Consider the following 6,718-nt stretch of genomic DNA (forward strand, 5'->3'; position numbering starts at 1 on the left):
AGCTGATTCTTTCAGCTATTAGCATTATTTCCCCCTACTTTGCAGGAGAAAAGTCTTCAATAGGAAATGATCTCTTTTAAATTGAGAAGTCTCTGCAGTGGAGATATAAAACATTAAGAATCACTACATTCATTCCCTGAACTGTGCTTGTTGTGAAATTACAATGATATAACAAAATTTCTGGAGAGGAACATTCTATATTGAACCATTATTTACATTTAAGCAGTACCACAAACTACACCAAAACTGAGAGATATTGGTGATACTTTCTCTTTATAAAGAATACTTACAATCCTGGTCAGCAACTTCATCCTTTTTGGGGAATGTCAGATAGGACAAAACTTGCAAAACAGAATCACAGAATCACCAAGGTTGGAAAAGACCCAGAATCACCCAGTCCAACCATTCACCCATCACCAATAGTTCTCACTAAACCATGTCCCTCAACACAACATCCAATTGTTCCTTGAACACCTCCAGGGTCAGTGACTCCACCACCTCCCTGGGCAGTCCATTCAACTGCCTGACCACTCTTTCAGAGAAGCAGTGTTTCCTAACATCCAGCCTGAACCTCCCGTGGCACAGCTTGAAGCTATTCCTTCTAGTCCTATCACCAGTTACATGGGAGAAGAGGATGACCGCCAGCTTACTACAACCTCCCTTCAGGTAGTTATAGAGAGCAATAAGGTTTCCCCTGAGCCTTCTCTTCTGGAGGATGAGCTTGACAATGAGTGCACCCTCAGTTCTGTAAGCATATTTCTCTAGAGGACTTTGAGGATCAGTCCGTGTCCTACACAACACAGTGTCTGAAAGAGCTGTACTCAGAGATTGAAGGGCTCTGAGAAAGCAGAAGCAGATGGAGAAGGAAGGAGTGGGCATGGTATCATACATAAAGGCCAAGATTTGTTGGACTCTGTAGAGAGAGCTGAATTACTCCATCTCATATAGTTGCAGACATTGCAGAGTTGAAAGAGAAGACATGCCAGCTGAAACAATGCATAGAGAAAGTAAAAAAATTATGCTCAAGGTGAGAAGAATAAGAAAAGGCAGTGAACCTGCAGCCTCTGTTTTTAACACACTCATGCTGGGCAAGCTTCCAGGTGGTACAAAAGATGATGTGGAGAGTGAAAACCCTGGCCTCAGTTCCTCTGCCAAAGAGACTTAAATGTCTTCTTACATGGAAAACCTACGTGAACAAACATGGTGCAAGTGCCCAGACTGTGTGTGGAGACTGTGATGCCTTAGCAATGATTTCTGCAAAAGCTTTGGTTAGCAGGACAGCTGTACTGCACGAAAGATAGACTGACTAAACAAATAGTATTAAAAAAGAAAAACAAAAGAAATATTTATAACAGAGTCAGGCCCCTACTACTCCTTACCTGAAAACAACTATTTGCTCTTCATTATTTCACTCTTGATTTCCAGATTTAAAGCTTCCTTATTTTGAAGGTCTTTTTTTTTTTCTTCTTCTTGTTGTTTCTCACAACTATAGGCACTTTTAATTAAGAGTTAAGATCTTCGTTTAACCCAGAGAGACTAGAAGCCTGAAGTTGTAAGAAAAGCTTCCAGTTCCAGGGGACTTCTAAGAAAGACAGACAGCACAGGCTAGATTTACTACAGCCCAGCTCTCCCATTTTCTTTTTTTCCAGGATTCAGCAAATGGTACTGCTTTTGCTTTTGCTGTCAGCTGTAATACTTAGTCCTACAGCTGAACACAATACTCAAGGGTTCACAAACATAGATTTTTGCCTGGCTATTTTGGCTAAGTACAGAATGGCATGCAGCCAAATGCACTACACAGCACCTATGTGTAATTGATCATTGGGAATATCGTTCTATATTTTAGGGATATGACAAAGGAATGGCAAATACACATGGGAACATATCTATAATTAGCATTGCATATAGTGTTTTTATACTGCGGTGGCAAATTGGAAATTGAATTTTTAACTATGCATTTTTTACTTTACCAAGGTTTCTTCCGGTTCAGTGCTCTAGCTACTTGTACCATTAGACACGAATGGAAAACCTTAAAACTAAAAAACATAGTCATATTCAGCTCTACTTCTAAAATACTTGAACTGAAACACGTTTATCGCAAGCAAAATACCTGAGCTCACTATAGACCAAAACCATAAAATATTAATAGGAATGAATGCTGTAGTATCACATTGGTTTTGGGATGCAGTTTTATGCACTTCACATAACACATTCTGTGAGGAACAAGACTGCTCTGTTGCGAGGACAGTGTGTTCTGCAAGGTTTATAGCACTAATTGTCACAGCTCAGGATGCTGAAAAGGGAAATTTCACTGCTCCCTGGAGAGAGAGCCCCAGAAGGAGGGCAAAGTGTTACATTGGACCAAGGTTTATTCTTGTTTGGATATAGGACTGGAATTTGTCAAGCCCAGCAGAAAGAATGTCATCTGCATTGACATGTGTGTGTGTCTATTTTGGGTAATCTATTTAGGAGATGTAAAATGCTGCACACACTTCCCATTTTACTGCAAAAAGCTGAAATGGGCAGTACCTATCGTAACATATCATCTTCCACTCTCTGAAAGAAAATTGACCCTTGCTTTCTCAGAAGTATCCTCCAGTACTAAAGCAAGTCCATCACTCCCTTATCTATCAGAGCTGCTCCAAAAGTAATGCCTTCTATTTTATTATGTTGGCCCACAGTAACAGAGGCAGATGTTGGTAATATGGCAGTAGAGGCTGAACCTTCCTACCCATATTCCATTACATTTTATTGTTGTGTGACAGATGGCAGCAGACGGGCAGTCTGACAAAATGGTATCTGACATGGAAGTGTATATGAATCACAGAATCATAGAATGGTTTGGGTTGGAAGGCACCTTAAGGATCACGTAGTTCCAACCCCCTGCTATAGACAGGGACATCTCCCTCTAGACCAGATTGCTCACAGCCCCATCCAGCCTGGCCTTGCACAACACCAGGGAGGGGGCATCCACAGGCTCACTGGGCAACCTGTTCCAGTGTCTTACCACCCTCACAGTAAAAAATGTCTTCCTAATATCTAGTCTAAGCCTACCCTCTTCCACTTTTAAACCATTTCCCCTTGTCCTGTCACTACTTGCTCATATAAAAAATCCCTCCCCAGCTTTCCTGTAGGCCCCCTTCAGCTACTGGAAGGCCACTAAAAGGTCCCCAAATAGCCTTCTCCAGTCTGAAAAGCCCAGTTCTCTCAGCCTGTCCTTGTAGTGGAATTGCTCCAGCCCTCTGATCATCTTTGTGGCCCTCCTCCAGACCTGCTCCAACAGCTCCATGTCCTTCTTGTGTTGGGGGCCCCAGAACTGGATGCAATTCTCCAGATGAGGTCTCACAAGAGTAAAACAGAGGTGCAGAATGACCCCTCTTACTCTGTTCTTGTGAGAAGCAACGATGAAGCAACAACTCATTACTGAACTCCTCCTCCCTGCAGAAAAGACTGACAGCTATTTACATTCATTGATGCTTGCTGTATGTTTATGGAGACCAAATAGTGGATGTGAGCACAGTGAGGCAGTGGGAAGTGCGCTTCAGCTGTGGTGACAGCAGCGTGAAGGACAAGACATGTCCTAGATGGTCATGCACAGCTGTCACATCATGAAACACATAGAATTGTGATCAGCTTATCTGTGCGGATCAGCTAATGATGGTGAATATGTAGAAAAATAAGTCTTCTGCAGCTGAGAATGTGCTCTATTGAACACTGTTACTGTGCTCTTTGTATCTGCTGTAGTTTCCATGGGAATAAATAAGAGGCATTACTTTCAAAATGACCTCTGTAAGACTACTTCAGTTAAAGGAAGTAGAAATTGAAAACATAATTGAGCTGATATCGAGAACTTGCTATATTAAGGTCTTGAAGTAGTGCCTGAAAATTATTGCTACATATTATATGTAGGGTATTCTTATGCCTGGAGAGCGCCATGCATATCTATATTGTTATAAAAATAACACTAAATAATAAAGCAGGGCTATTTTAAAGGTCTGATCTTATAAAAACCATCAGGACTACAAATGAGTGTTTTATACCATTAAAAAAAGGTATCTTTTGGAAAAGACAATTACAAAATCAACTGGTAAACTACACAAATGCTATCAGAAACGAAGGACTCTTATAGCTAATTCTCCAACACTGTGGCCAGGAGGAAAAAAATCCTTGAGAGGTCTCGCAGTATTAACAACTGTTTTACAATTCATGGATATATATTTTCCTCAACAGTTTTTTAAAGAGGAGACCTACTTGTGCATAAATTATTTTAACACTACTCACAAAGCCTTTTGCCATATATGCCACCTTCTCCACCACTTCTTCAAGGAATAACTGTACTCTTGTAATTCCTGAAGGCCATGATTAGTTCCAGCTTAGGATTTCACATAATGTACTTCCCTGTGGTACCTAATCAACCAAAGGTGTCATACAGATAATTATTACGTTATCTAGAGAGAACATTACATTCTTTGTTGTTTAATGTTTCAGAATATGTTACTTAAAGGAATTAGCTTGAGCCTCTTTTTGCTTTTATGGTGTATTACGGTAATTGAAGAAACATACCAATGCATTTAGGAGCAATGAACTCTTCCAACTTGTAATCCTGCTGCAGTGGCTGGAAAGATTTATTCTTCATACATTTGTATGCACATGACAGTTCAGGAAGGCTCAAGTACTGACTCTACCAATTTTATATGATACGCCTTATGATTTTCTTGATAACTTGCAATTATACTCCCTTCTCTGCATGACCTCAGAAACTTTAATCTTCAGCATGAAACTTCAGTCCTTGCCATTCTAATGTCACTGGTCAGCTGCTACACTTGCAGGTACTTTGGAAATTCTTAGTAGTAAAGAATGAAAGCAAAACACTTGCTATAAATTTTGCAAACTTTGATCTGGTTTCTAGATTCTCCTTAATTCCTGCCAGAGACGCTTGCCAACACTGATCCTGATTGCAATGGAGTACAGTAATGCAGACTGTTTAGGAAAGTCATTTACTGGAAAGATATGCAGACAACTCACTTAAATGGCATAAAAATATGGACAATATTGCTACACATTCATAGCAAAATAAAAAATAATAATTAAAAAAACAAAACAAAAAAAAAAGTGAAGCAGGCTTTCACTTGTTTATAGGAATCTTAGAGACCTGCTTTGCAGGATCCCTTGAGATACAGAACTGAAGAGTCTAGTAGAGCTCTTTGATTCTCAAGGATCACTTCCTACAAGCTTAAGAACAATCCAGCCCAACATGCAGAAATCAGGCAAGATGGAAGAAAAATACTACTAATGTCCAAATGAGAAGGAAGGGGATCTGGGGAAATACAGGTCAATAAACCTCACCTCGACCCCAGGGAAGGTGGCCAAGCAAATAATTCCTGGTAGACAATTTGAACATAAGCCAGCAATGCACCCTTACAGAAAAGTAGAATAACAACCTTCTAGGATGCATGAGGATCAGCTCTGCCATGGGAGGTGAATCTTTATCTCTGCTCATCCCTGATCTGAGGTGGGTGCTGAGTTCAGTGCTGGACTCCCCAATACAAAAGAAACATGAACATACTGGAGTGAGTCCAGAAAAGGGCAACAAAGACAATGAGGAAACTGGAACATCTGATTTAGGGGCTTGGCTTCACAGCGTTGGGAATTTGTAGCATTGAGAAGGCTCAGAGGGGGGAATCCTAACAATGTGTATAATATGTGACACAGGGAATAAACATGGGACCACTTAGAGCTTATAGATTACAGCTGTATACCTGCATATAAGAACCCTTATTTTGGTGTTTGTTTTTTTTTTTTGGGGGGGGGGGGAGTTTCAGAATTACAAAGCTGTGTTTAAATTCGCTATTGCTGATGCTGTGTTGTTTCTTTTTCTTTTATTGCTGCTGCTTGTTCACTGATCTTCTCAAAGTAGTGCAGCTTCTTTAGAGCCACCCACACCTATTTCTTACCTTTACCCAGCTAATTGCACACTGTAGCAAAAATGAATAACTATAATAACTATCATTCACGCCATTGTCCCACTGGATTCAAGGGGGCTACTGTTATGCCTGAGTACTTTTATGATACAAAAAAGAGAGAGATTTTCTACAATCTTTCCCTTTAGAGATTTGATTCTTACTTTATCTTGTTTGGCTTCTTTTTATTTCCTACCATTTCAGTTTTGCTCCCAAAATAAACACAACGTTTCTTCTTTTAGAGATGACTATCTTTTGACAAAGAACATTAACTTATCAGGACAGACATAGATTTTCTGATCAAGTTGCTACAATATGCAAGAAAAGAGAATAAAGGATCAAAAAAAAGAAACTCTGTATTTTCAGTTTCTGAGCACGCTAGTTGAAAGGTAGTAAGAGACATGTTATTCTGCATTACTTCTATGCAAATGAATGAACAAAAAATGATGAGTTGGGGATATTTTTATGGACTTGAAAATAGGTTTTAAGATTACAGGAAATTCAATTCCCCTGCAAATATAAAATATTAATCACGTATAGTAATGTTGCATGTTGGATGAAGAACTAAAAAGGTATTTATTTCTTGCAAAATGGATCACTGTACAACTTCCAATGACTTGTGCTGCATCAAGTAAAATTTAGACATCTGTCAAAGATTAATGAAATGCTGTATATGGTCAACTCATCTTTGCAGCTAATAGCGGTTGTACCTTATGAAGATACTTAAAGTTGAATTAAAGCAGTTGCCTTTCAATGTT

The sequence above is a fragment of the Excalfactoria chinensis genome, chromosome 1 (assembly GCF_039878825.1).
Source record: "Excalfactoria chinensis isolate bCotChi1 chromosome 1, bCotChi1.hap2, whole genome shotgun sequence".
Classification (NCBI taxonomy): domain Eukaryota; kingdom Metazoa; phylum Chordata; class Aves; order Galliformes; family Phasianidae; genus Excalfactoria; species Excalfactoria chinensis.